This window comes from Sycon ciliatum, chromosome 9 (assembly GCF_964019385.1).
Source record: "Sycon ciliatum chromosome 9, ocSycCili1.1, whole genome shotgun sequence".
Classification (NCBI taxonomy): Eukaryota; Metazoa; Porifera; class Calcarea; order Leucosolenida; family Sycettidae; genus Sycon; species Sycon ciliatum.
In genome coordinates this window covers 20400779-20414467 of record NC_088651.1, presented here as the reverse complement: position 1 = coordinate 20414467, position 13689 = coordinate 20400779, and positions in this window count along the sequence as shown.

The window sequence follows — 13689 nt, the reverse complement described above, 5'->3', positions numbered from 1 at the left end:
GCGGTTTCACTTCTTTTCTGTTTAGGCAGCGCTTCGGAGCTGTTGTGTGCCGTAGGAAAATTCTACGCTAACGTCCTTGAACAGGCCTGTTCTGAGTACAAACGAAATTCCTGGCTTTCGGCTTGATCCGCAATCATCGGGCCATTGACATGTTGAGCGTCCAAAACCTTGTTTGCTCGCTGGAACGGTCAGTCTGTGAAGATGCTAACTGTCAGCCTTGATCACATGCGGATCCAGCGGCAATGGCAAGCAAGGAATTATTTCGTTTGTACTCGGGAAAGTCCTGTCTACGGAAGTTAGTTAGCGTAGAAATGTTCTAGGGCACTTGACAGCTCCGGTGCGCCGACTGAAGCGGACTCAAGCGCAGCACCGAGCACTGCTCTCTTTACAGTTCATGTAAGTATCAAAAAGTGGTGAATATAAGTGGTGAATATGAGGTAAGTGGTGAATATAAGCGGTAAATATTCTGCAATATTCACCACTTATGTAGATGGCCAATTGTATGTGGGTGAATATGGAATGAGGTATAAAGGTAGATATTGATAGGAGTTGGGCAGGAAATATTGCATATGAGCTGTGTATAATATAAATTAGCTGGCCATGGGATAGGCCTTGGCGGATAATGCCGGCAGAAAAATTGGCAGAATTCGGTACTTTTTCTGGTACGTTTCATGCATGTTTGGTATGTGGATAAAGAAATTGAGCAGAATTCGAGGAATTGCCCGCCATAAGGTTTGTATGGTTCTGCTAATTTCGGTGCAAAAAAAGCAGAATCTGCCACCTTTTCGAGCATTATCCGCCAAGGCCTACCATGGGATAGCTCAACTCGACCTTTTTCCACTGCCAGTCAGTCCCTTGCCAGTGAGTTCGTTGCCATATCTAACCATAGCGTCTACCAATTCCACTTTCGTCCATTCCTTCTGATACTTCGGTCCTTGTGATGATGAAAGGAGAAAGGTTCCAAAACCACGGTAGAGATTGTGACGATCGGGGCGTCTGGACTGCGGTAAACGCCTTAATACGTCTTCGTGCTCTGTGATAGCTGTGAAGTAATCGCCCACCTCAGACGTACGTAGCCTTCCCATTATCAGCAGGCTGACAACGGAATGATTGGTTGCGAGTTCTCCAATCATGCTTATCCATATTCTGGTAACAAGCACTGGGTCGGAAAAATCGAGTTGGTCATTCACATCATCCAGAATAGCCCATTCCAAAAAAGGATTATATGTCCATTCATAAGGAGCGTCCGTATAGACATTTAATTCATCTAGTTCCAGGTATGAACATATTCTTGTGTCGCTCTTTGTCATGCCGTGAAGACCATTTGCAAGCTCTACAAGCCTTGATGATCGATTCACATATGGCAAGATGGCCTCCAGTCTGGGCATATCTTTTTCCAAATGTGTAATGATGGCCTCTTGGTACTGCTCCAGCGGACCACAAATCTCGAGCAACAAATTCGATATATCTTCAATTCGGTACCTTCTGCTGCCAGCTGGTCTCTCTGGGTTGATAGGTGTGCATCTGTCCATGATTATAATGGGAGATATGTTCGGAAAGGCCAGAGAAGCCTCTTCAGGGTACAAGTTAATCCCTTTTACAAGTGGATAACGTAAAGCAGCATTTGTCCAGCTCGGTTTGAGACCAGCAATGGCGGGTGACTTCAACGCCAGGCTCAATATTTGTACAAACGTTTTCAACATACATCCCAACGTATTGGCTGTATCGTTGAGTGTCCTTTCATCGTCGATGTAGAAAATAGTGGCCACTTTGTGAGCGATAAACATAAGTTTTGCAACTCGAATATATGGCACTTTCAAACGTGGACTGAGGTGATAGCGTTGCTGCAAGCACGGGACAAAAAACAAGACAATGAACACTTACACTAATATACATGTACATGTTCGTACATGTAAAAGGGTTTCTAGGAGAGAAAAAAGATAATATATATCGGAGTACTAGCACAAACTGCAGGCTCGGCAACAGCCTTGTGAAATGGGATACAAGAACAAACTTTCGTGCCTTTTCGTCTGGTTTGGGGAGACCAGAACAATCGTGTGCAAGTACAGTACAAATGCATGACTGTGTCCGAGCATCCTGAATGTCGAGCTTTGTAATGGTATTTTGATCATTGTGTCTCTATATATTTTGACGTTTACATAGTGCTAAGTTGTGGAATGTTTCAGAAGCTGTGTATATCAACACGAAAAAAACAGACTCGTGTGAAATTTGCACTTATTCTGATAGTTTGGTGGTCATAAGCACGTTGTTTAACTGCAGTTATGTTCTATTCTTGTCTATATTTTACAGCTACTGTTGTTTTTAGCTTCTCCTCGTTGCTCTGTTTCATTATAATTCCATGTTTTGCGTTCGAGTGCTCCTGTATGTCTATCACTTGAAGAGAAGTGTTGAAAGATTACTCCAGAAACCCAGTTAACTTTCACAATTCTGTTTAAGATCCTCAAGTTGTACTACTACTCCGTGTAGGCATGCATGTTCGGATCTAATGCTTAATGTTCTCATGAATTGTGGAAGTCTGTGACGATATGACAAAGTAGTGAACAGCTGTAATGGTGAATATTAACCTGCTTCCGTGTTTGTATTTGTTTTTGAATGAAGTTGAAGAAACCACTGCAGCTGTACTTATGGTTGGTAAATATGGCCAGGCGTGACCTGATGGTGGTGGTGATGAGAAGAAGAGCTCTGTGCCAGAACTTTGCAGCTTTTTAAAAAGAGCTTGTGTGGGCAGGCGTGTATTTACCGCCATATTGCCAGGTGTGTCTTAACCACCGTATTTATCAACCGTATTTGTATTTGTACTAATTTATGGATTCTCCGGAGGCCTACATCAAGGGAGTTTCCTGTGGAGGGATTAAAATGATGAGATTGAAATACTTCAGAGTTCACTTCCTGATTTTTCATGTTCAACAAAGAAGGTTGTTATCGCCATGACACACACGGCAGATGATGGACTTAGGGTCATGTCATGACTAGTCAGGCCGAAGCATTTGCATCTTTAAAAGCATTGCATTACCAACTGATACTCCTTGATCCCGAAAGAAAATGTGAGGTAGAAATGGTTTCGAGAATTTGGTACATGTAAAGTAGACAGAGCGTAGGAAGACAAAGACATGGACATTTGTCGTTATGAAAGTAAGGAATCAGCCAAGGCTAGATTGCAACTGCCTCAAAAATAGGGACGAAAATGAATCTTAAATCGACATTGTTGACGCAGAAATTGAGCCCAAAATACACATGCAATTCACACATCCTAAGACTCATATACCGACATAAATACACATCCAAAACACTTATAGTTAGTACTCACCATACAAAGTTGTCTGAACGTGTATTCATTGAGCAGCAACCGTTGCATGGATTTACTGACAGCACACAGCTGAAATATGTCTTGAATAGACAACATTGGCAACAAGACGGCTTGCCAGACATCAAAGTGAACACTTTTCAGTCCATTCACTGCTGATTCATGATCATCCATTGCCACGGTAGGCCTGCAGGGCTGCTTTTCCAATACTTGCTCTTTGTGACTAAGTGCACGCGACCAACATAAACACCACAAAGAAAATGACTGAGACATTAGAAATTTGCAAGGAAGAGACAGCTTGAATTTAGGAGGACCTTCCTCTTTGTTACCGCTGCCACCTGGAATTCTCTCCCCACTGACATTAGAACCACCCAAAATAGTCATTGCTTTGTGTCTCGTGTGCGTACTATCTTTGCCAACACCCGCTTCGAACCCGCTGGTTTCATTCCTTCCAGAGTTTCTATAACATAGGAAAGAATGGTATGGCTGATTTCTACAGTATGCATTTGTTATAACCCTTCCTCTTCTCAATCTATATGTTATAATTTTTCAGATATATTCCCAGTAAGCCATGAACGGAGACCCCCTCGACTTAGGCCTCGGCCTTTGGGGAATCCATAAATAATTTTGTTTTTTAAGGAATGCGTGTGACTTTGACTTTGTTGTAGTGTGGCGATGACAGCATAATTTGTTCTCTTTATAGCTATTATACAACTGGAAGTGCGTCAATTCATCACACATATTTTGGTTAGTAACATATGAACTGGAGAGATTCGAAATCTTTACTAATATTTTTAAAGCAGCCTCATGTAAACAGCAACGGAGAAACGCAATTGATATAGGTGGAGAACACGAACTCTACTCTTGAGACGTTTTCAGATTAACTCAATAACTGCTCTAAACTACTCTAACCCAGCAGAAGCAAACTCCAGGGCTATAAAGAGGAGAAAAGGCGAAACGGCGGGTAAGATGAGCGGGAATACAGGTGACGAAGCCGGTCAATGGAGGAATAGGCGGTAACGGCTTGGCGCAAAAGGCAGTGCATGGCTCTACTCGCATGCTCCTTTTCATCGCCATACCCTCACACACTCCTGAGCACACCGCTTCTGCACATTTTCCCCCTTGCGATATGCAGCGAAATATTGGATTGGATTGGATTTTTATTATAGTGGTGATAAGCCCAATATCGACAGCATTGGAGATTCAACATAAACTAACGCAAAGAACGCATTGCACACCGGAAACAGCAGCATAATCAAGCAAGCATTATACCCGTAGAATCCCGCGTATAAGCCCATGCCCGCGCATAAGCCCAGGGTTTGTTCGAACATCACAAAGCTTCATCGTACAAGCCCATGGGCCTAGGTCATACCGAGAGTCCATAAATTACGGACTCATGGCCATACCATGTACGTAGTACAGTACATGCACAATTTTAGTTTTTTTCGTATATTTCAGCACAATCATCGGTTGGTTTTGTTTGCAAAGTGGTTTTCAGTAGGGCTGAGTCGGGTAGCATTTTCTTCGGGTATCGGGTCCGGGTAGTTTTCAACGGGTAGCACGGGTACCTGATCGGGTATTGTTCCCATGGCAAGACCACAATGCACACCGGACCCTTCCCTTACACACTGGGTAGACATGCGTGAATTGTTTGCACACGCACACTGTAGACCTCTCTCTCTCTACTCTTTCTACATCAGTATAATTATGTCAACTGCGACTTCGGGTTTTCGGGTACGATTCGATACCCGTCTACCCGAGGTCCTCACGGGTAGCACGGGTACCCGACTACCTGTGCACACCACTAATTTTCAGCAATGTACTTCTCACTTCCTTGAATGCTTGATACTTTTCAATCGCACAACTAGTTACTTGGTAACTTAGAAGTTGCGACTTCGGCGGTAATAGTCATGAAGTTGATTGTTCCAACTAGGAACACATGCTTCTTGCCGAACTTGACACTTGACTGACTCACGACTGCCATCCGGAGCACACGAGGAGCACGTCGCACCTTCCACTCAACTGATGAGGGGTGAATTCCCCGAAACACCGTGTATTGAGCAGGGAGTGGTGCTTTCTTGCAGGTTTGCCGAGTGGAAGGTGCGACGTGCTCCTCGTGTGCTCCGGATGGCAGTCGTGAGTCAGTCAAGTGTCAAGTTCGGCAAGAAGCGTGTGTTCCTAGTTGGAACAATCAACTTCATAGTTACTTGGTTTCGGCGTATAAGCCCATCCCGCCCATGTTCTCCTAGAAGCCCACCGAAATGTCCTTGTGAAACAGATAAGCCCCGCGCGATTCTACGGTATCGGTGTGTCCAAAATACTTCTCATCAGTAATGTCTTCCGCTAATAATCAATGCGACGTGCATACTAGCAATCAATTCGAAATTCACCTTTGCCAAACCGTCAGTTTCCCACATCACAATACAAGGGGCAGATCCTGGTAATCAGCTTTGTCATCGCGGTGAACCCCTTGATAGGAGACAAGCCTCTGGGTCGTTCTAATAAAGATATTATTATTATTTCCCTCAAACCAGTTAATAGTATTATTATTATTATTTTTATTGTCTTTTCTCTGGGCTGCTTGCACTTGGACTACGTGAACATGGCCGGCCGTTCCCGGCATGGTGCCTGTAATTCGACCTAGTGGCCAATGTCCTCTAGAAACATCCGGCTGCAATACCAGAACTGACCACCGGCAATAAAGGACATGTACTACCAGTGGCAGGCAGGCATAGTGGGATGGTCTAAGACCGTGATTGAGAAACAGAGGGTACCAGGTTCAAGTCCTGCTTGGAAGCGGAAGGATTTTTTTCCAGCCGTGCTGCGACCCACAGTTAATTGGGAACTCGTGGCCTGGCACGAGGAAAACATGGATGCAGTGAATGGGATTTTCGGTCTTTGACCACTTGCTGGTGAGCTGATCTACTCACCTCCCACCGCTTTAGGAGCTGCATCTGCGCCTTGATCCTTGAAGGGTGGTGGCGTTCCTACGAATGCGGAAAACCCGGCTTCCAGCCGAGTCTCACGCGACCCCGTGAAAAAAAAAATACTGCCAGTGGGCACCCCGCTACTAACGAGTATTTCACCTCATCGCTAGTGAGTAGTGGGAGGTACGATCCGTCAGGCCTCTGCATGGCCCTCTTACGTAGCGTCTCCATTGACAGGTTCTGCTCTTCATCAGCCTGTTCACAGTCCTCTGCACCGCAATCCCTGTAAACAGGCTGATGCGGAGCACTGTGGACATGCTGATATGGAGCGCTAGCGCCATGACCAGGTTGATGCCTTGATGGCGATGCATAGCACTGTGAGCAGACTGATGATGCCATCAGCCTGTTCACAGGGCTCCCCATCAGCCTGTTCACAGGGCTCCCCATCAGCCTGTTTACAGGGCTCCCCATCAGCCTGTTCACAGGGCTCCCCATCAGCCTGTTTACAGGGCTCCCCATCAGCCTGTTCACAGGGCTCCCCATCAGCCTGTTCACAGGGCTCCCCATCAGCCTGTTCACAGGGCTCCCCATCAGCCTGTTTACAGGGCTCCCCATCAGCCTGTTCACAGGGCTCCCCATCAGCCTGTTTACAGGGCTCCCCATCAGCCTGTTCACAGGGCTCCCCATCAGCCTGTTTACAGGGCTCCCCATCAGCCTGTTTACAGGGCTCCCCATCAGCCTGTTCACAGGGCTCCCCATCAGCCTGTTCACAGGGCTCCCCATCAGCCTGTTTACAGGGCTCCCCATCAGCCTGTTTACAGGGCTCCCCATCAGCCTGTTTTACAGGGCTCCACATCGGATATCCCGGCGCTCTTGCAGCCATTTGCGTCTGGAATTCAGTTGTGTAACACACTCCTTTAGCCATCTCTTCGAAACGTGCCATACGAGTTCTTGCACGAGTTCTTGCACATAGTGCCAGCCTCTTCCAGCTTGAATACCGCTGCAGTTTCAGCTGTGGAAAGTAGATGGTACTTCAGAAACATGTGGCTGGTGAGGCCCTGCGCACATCCACCTAGGAGGTGTAGGGTATAACAACGCGTTTCCCGCTGCGCAGCCCCACAGGCACAGTGCGCAGCGCAACTCTGTCAGGTACAACTGGCAGTGACTACTCCCCCTTGGTGAAATTCTGCACCAGAAAGGTTGAGGATTGTCTTCTTGTCTGACCTTGCTGCTGGTGTTGCCGACTTATTAGGCTCAGGGGAATGGGGCTGTCTGGGCTGCTGTGGGCTGCTGGTTCTCATTTGAGGCCATGCACTGTCTGTACTCTCTCAGCACACTTGCAGGTGCTGTCACAGACACAGGGCTGTGAACAGGCTGATAGTGATACACAGTGGTGTGGACTGCCTGTATAGCCTATAGGCTGATGAGTGATGTGGAGCAGTGTGAACAGGCTGATGTGGAGTCCTGTAAACAGGCTGATGTGCAGCCCTGTAAGCAGGCTGATGTGCAGCCCTGTGAACAGACTGATGGCATCATCAGCCTGTTCACAGTGCTCCACATCAGCCTGTACAGGCAGTCCACAGCACTGTGAATCAGCCTGTTCACAGCCCTGTGATAGCACCTGCAAGTGTGCTGATAGAGTACAGACAGTGCATGGCCTCAAATGAGAACCAGCAGCCCACAGCAGCCCAGACAGCCCCATTCCCCTGAGCCTAAGTCGGCAACACCAGCAGCAAAATCAGACAAGAAGACAATCCTCAACTTTTCTGGTGCAGAATTTCACCAAGGGGGAGTAGTCACTGCCAGTTGTACCTGACAGAGTTGCGCTGCGCACTGTGCCAGTGGGGCTGCGCAACGGCAAACGCGTTGTTATACCCTACACCTCCTAGGTGGATGTGCGCAGGGCCTCACCAGCCACATGTTTCTGAAGTACCATCTACTTTCCACAGCCGAAACTGCAGCGGTATTCAAGCTGGAAGAGGCTGGCACTATGTGCAAGAACTCGTGCAAGAACTCGTAGGGCACGTTTCGAAGAGATGGCCAAAGGAGTGTGTTTCGCAACTGAATTCCAGACGCAAATGGCTGCAAGAGCGCCGGGATATCCGCACAGGTGACGTCTCACAGTGGCCACTGGTAGGGGTAGTACTTCCTGAAACACTGCCTTCTGCAGGGTTTATTTTTTATTTTTTATTCGGCCAGTCGGCTACTAACATTTCGTGTTGGGGTTAGACAAGGGGAAGTAGCCATGTAGGGGCGTTAGCCCGCCTTTCTGCAGGGTTGGCCTGCCCGCTATTCTCGCATGGCGCAAGGATGGTGCTAGGTTGCGTCGTGCTTCCACTTCCAGCGCTAGTGGCCATCAAAATCCTGGCGCTGATCGACGCAGTCACCGTCACTGACTGTTCCACATCCGTGCCTCCAGCGCACTGCCTGCGCTGCTTTCGCTCGCTAGCACTGTCTGTTCGGCGTCCGAACCTTCAACGTACCCCAGAACACTGCCGCCAGCGCTGCGTGCGCTTCTTTGTCGTTCTGCGTCCGCTCCTGCAGTATCTTTCTGCACGCGGCTGTCCGTACTGCGTGCGCAGCTTACTGCCTGCTCGTCGTCCGCAGCGCACCTGCGGCACCGTCTTTCGCCAGCGCTCCCGCAGCACCGTCGTCCGTACTGCGTGCTCCACTTGCTTCTGCGTTCCATGACGCCGAGTGGATGTCACCATGGACACCCTCCCTGCTGCCATGCAGACGCCTGGAGGTGTCCTAGTCGAGATGCGACGTGTGCCCATCTGCCTGCACTCTAGTTCTCGCGGACTTCGCGTACCGTATTAGTATATAATATAACCTAACCAGTTGATTATATGATCATGATGAGCTGCACATCATCCAGTGCCTTCTGACAGACACCACAATAAAAGTAAAGCTGAATAACATTCTCAGCCAACCATTAGTCACACATAATGGAACCCCACAAGGTGATTCTCTATCGCCAGTCCTTTTTACTGTCTACCTCGAGGCTGCATTGAGGTTGATTCGAGAGCGACTCTCACCGCGACCAGCATTGGATATTCAGCTTCAATTGCCCAATGAAACAGCGTATGCGGATGACGTAGACTTCATCAGCACCAGCCTACAATATTTGCATGACAATCAACCCATACTATCATCCTCGTTAGCGGAATACAATTTAAAAATGAATGAAGCCAAAACCGAATATACTACAATTAAAAGAGAAAAGGACAGAGTAGACGAGCGATGGCGGAACACGGTCAAACTAGGATCGATGCTTGGAGTGGAGGAAGATATCAGTCGGAGAAAACGTCTAGCAACATGCGCCTTACATCAGCTGTGGGTGATATGGCTAAGAGGTAACCATGCCCGTGAACCCCTTCGGATTAGGTTATACGGCAGCTTTATTCTCCCAATACTTCTTTATAACTGCGGCACATGGAGCCTGACAGAGACTCAAGAAAAGAAACTTGACTCGTTCCACCGCCAGCAGTTACGAGCAGTCATAGGGGTCAAATATCCCCGTATAATACGCAATGAAGCACTGTACAAGCGCACTGGCTCCAAGCCACTCAGTAGAATCATCCAGTCTGCTAGGTGGAGAATGTTTGGCCACATGCTTCGACTAGACACCTCATCCCCGGTCCAGCAGGCTATGTCAGCATACTTTCAGCCAGGAAGCTCAGGGGTCCGAGGCCGCCCGAGAACAACACTCCCGCGATCCATCAACAACGACCTGAAAAATTCCAGATCCACAAACTCCCTCACATCACACGAGGATCTAGTTGCACTGAGGCAGCTTGCCCAGGATCGTCGAAAGTGGAAGGAACTAATGTGTGCTGTGTGTAATGGCTGAAGTTATACAATTACACTAGATACCCTTAACAATAATAACGGATACAATTACACTAGATACCCTTAACAATAATAACGGATACAATTACACTAGATACTCTAGATACTAGATACTCGGTACTCTAGATACTAGATACTCTAACAATTTTATCAAACATTATGATAATTACCACATCAAATGCTGCGGAGACCTATCCAGAATCGGCAATATGCTGGCCCTGGCCTGGAGATCTGCAACTATAATCAGCTTCTACTTTGCAACACTAACGGATTAGTCCCCTTTGTCGATTGATGGATCAATCGGTAGATTCGGCTCTGTTTTTCTTTCCTTTCTTTCTTGTTTTGAATTGTACGTTGAACTCATTGGATTTCTTTGTATTCTGTATCTCGTTATCGTTATATTTCCCTCTAGCCCTCTCGCTTAGGATGAGCTTTCTTTTTTATGGCAGCTTAAGCGAAGGCTATAATACCTGCTTTATGCAGGTTGATGCCAACGCGAACAAGCAAAATAATAATAATAATAATAAAAAGGCGACGTGGAGACAATAATCTTAATAATGCAATGAATATAACTAAATGCGCACTCATATCACAACCATGGGGACGAATCATGTATTCCAGAACGTTTTCTTGTCACAATTATCAATGGAATTCGTGACTAAAGAGAATGATGAAACTACAATAGGATTTATACACTTGCAGTGGAACAGCGAGGATACAAGCATAGTAAGAAAAATAGCACAAACCTAGGAACAATTTGCACAGGTAATAAACTATAGGTGAGGTGAGACGGCTGGCGGCAGCTCGGTTTGCAGAGGTGACTGGAAAGATGCATCGAAACTCTCCGGATATGGATGATGCCAGCGGAAGAGTTGACGACTGTCAGGCGTTTGGCAATGGCAAGGGAAGACCGGTCACGAAGAGAACGCGACGGCAGCTGGAGGAGGAGTGTGGAAGCGACGTGTGCAGTGACGATGATGAACCCGGTGGTCAGTTGCTGGGAGAGCCGACGACAGGTGAAGGTGGCAGCGATGATGAAGAGGACGGTGACGATGATGACGATGATGGTGCAGATGGTGTGAAGGACGGTGGCGGTCAGAAACCAAGTGAAGGCGGAGGCGGTGAGAAGAAGAAGAATACATCGGCAATTAAATTGCATTTGTTGTCTAACCCCGTGTGTCGTGAAAGTTATGATGATTCTTGGTTCAGTGTTGTTCGTTCTGCAAGTAGTTTCAAGCAGTTAAAAGTTCTAGAAGCAGTCTACATTCGCATTCGTGATCCAAATCTTTGTAAACAAAAAGAAAATGTCACCGCACTTACGCTATTCCAGTAAATTCGCACTCACACACACTTACACATGCATGTCCATTGTCACACTGCACTTGCTGAATTTCCTATCATTTCTCACCTCACCTATAGTTTATTACCTGTGCAAATTGTTCCTAGGTTTGTGCTATTTTTCTTACTATGCTTGTATCCTCGCTGTTCCACTGCAAGTGTATAAATCCTATTGTAGTTTCATCATTCTCTTTAGTCACGAATTCCATTGATAATTGTGACAAGAAAACGTTCTGGAATACATGATTCGTCCCCATGGTTGTGATATGAGTGCGCATTTAGTTATATTCATTGCAATAATAATAATAAGTTGATTATATGGGAAATATAAACCTGTATACAAACCGAGGCGAAGCCGAGGTTTGTATATTGGTTTTTATCACTCCCTTAGTATTGACTCCCATAGATTTTTGCCATACCTAAGCAGTCAAATATTCCTGCATATTTCACTCCTTAGGGCTATATTGACTGCTTATATTTGACTGCTTAGGGGTTGCGCACTGCGCAGTTGAACGGACGGTGCCTAGTGCAGCATTGTCACTGCATGAGTAGGCCGTGGTGCAACGGTTGTGCAATCATAAAACCGGGATTCATGAGGTTATCGTTCTGGAATTTGAAATACGGACTGTTTGTCGTGATAAATCTAATATTGACTTCGTACTTGGTCAGTAAAGGAAATAAAACCTCGTAAAAGACCTCGGCTTCGCCTCGGTCTTTTACTCGGCTTTTATTTCCTATATTGACCTCGTACTCATTCAATATTAGATACATATTTCCCATATTCAACTGAGTAGGTTATATTATGCTTATAATGAGCTGATATACAAACTCCCCTAGTGTGATCCTAAAAAAAAGGAGTTTATATACCAGTTTATACACCAGTTTATACACCAGTTTATATACCAGTTTATATTCTCGTCATCGAAGTACCTGTTATATGCAAAATACAAGTCTGGAGTGTTGTGTGGGGAGAGATGGGAGTTTGTATACAAGCTCAGTATAATGTCTAATATAAGCACAGTCTCCAATAATAGCACGTCTCCCATAATAGAACACCTTGGGGCGGCATTCAAAAAAAAAGTGCTCAGTCTCCATTATAAGCACACCGTGTAAATTCATTATCTGTACCTGCGAAACAACCCTGAAATGTGTGTGTCTGACATTATTTGGCATGGCAATATGCCTCTGAAATGAGGTTGAAATAATAATGGAACAGTCTCCTATAAAGGAACGTCTCCATTAACAGCACGGGGCGGAGGTACATTGAAAAAAGAAAGTACCGTGCTTATGGTTGATAAATATGGTGGTAAAGACACACCTGGCAATATGGCGGTAAACACACGCCTGCCCACACACGCTCTCTAGCAGTCTAGGCTGCAAAGTTCTGGCACAGAGCTCTCCTTCTCACCACCACCACCATCAGTTCGCGCCTGGCGCCTGGTCGATGCATGGGGACGAAACGTACGTCGCAATCGAGCTATGTCGTTGCTGTGTCATCATCTATGTGCCATGCGCTACTTGATGTACCAGCCTGCCATGCCGGATACCGCCAGCCGTGCATCGACCAGGCGCCAGGCGCGAACTGATGGTGGTGGTGGTGAGAAGGAGAGCTCTGTGCCAGAACTTTGCAGCCTAGAGAGCGTGTGTGGGCAGGCGTGTGTTTACCGCCATATTGCCAGGTGTGTCTTTACCACCATATTTATCAACCATAAGTACAGCTGCAGTGGTGTCTTCAACTTCATTCTACCGTGCTTATATTAGAGATAATACGGTATGTAGCCATTCCGTTTCCATGGCGGAAGGACCGCTCGTTTTCCGTAGCCCGTGGAGGTGTCCCAGTCGAGATGCGACGTGTGTCCCTCTGCCTCTAGTTCTCGTGCACTTCGCAACGCTCGTGCTGTATTTTTCTTCTTCAGCTTTTGTCGGGCGCCACCGCTCAGCGGGGTCGGTGAAGCGCTCGCACTTTATGCGTGGGCATGCTTCAAGTAACACTCTGTCCACTGCTGCGGTGTGCTGCTGCTCCAGCGCGTCTGCTTCTCCTAAAACGTTTTCTATTCTCTAGTCGTCGCTTGCCTCGTAAACGCTTGGGAGGTCCCTTACCATTTTTATAACTCTTTCGTAAGTATGGGCGAGTTTAGCCCTTTCCCAAAGATGCTGGCACTTTTTTCGCCCTTTCTGGCCCTTTTTGGAAAAGCCCGTTTGTTTTGCCTTTTTTTGCGTTTTTGGTGAATATCGCTCTTTTTGAGC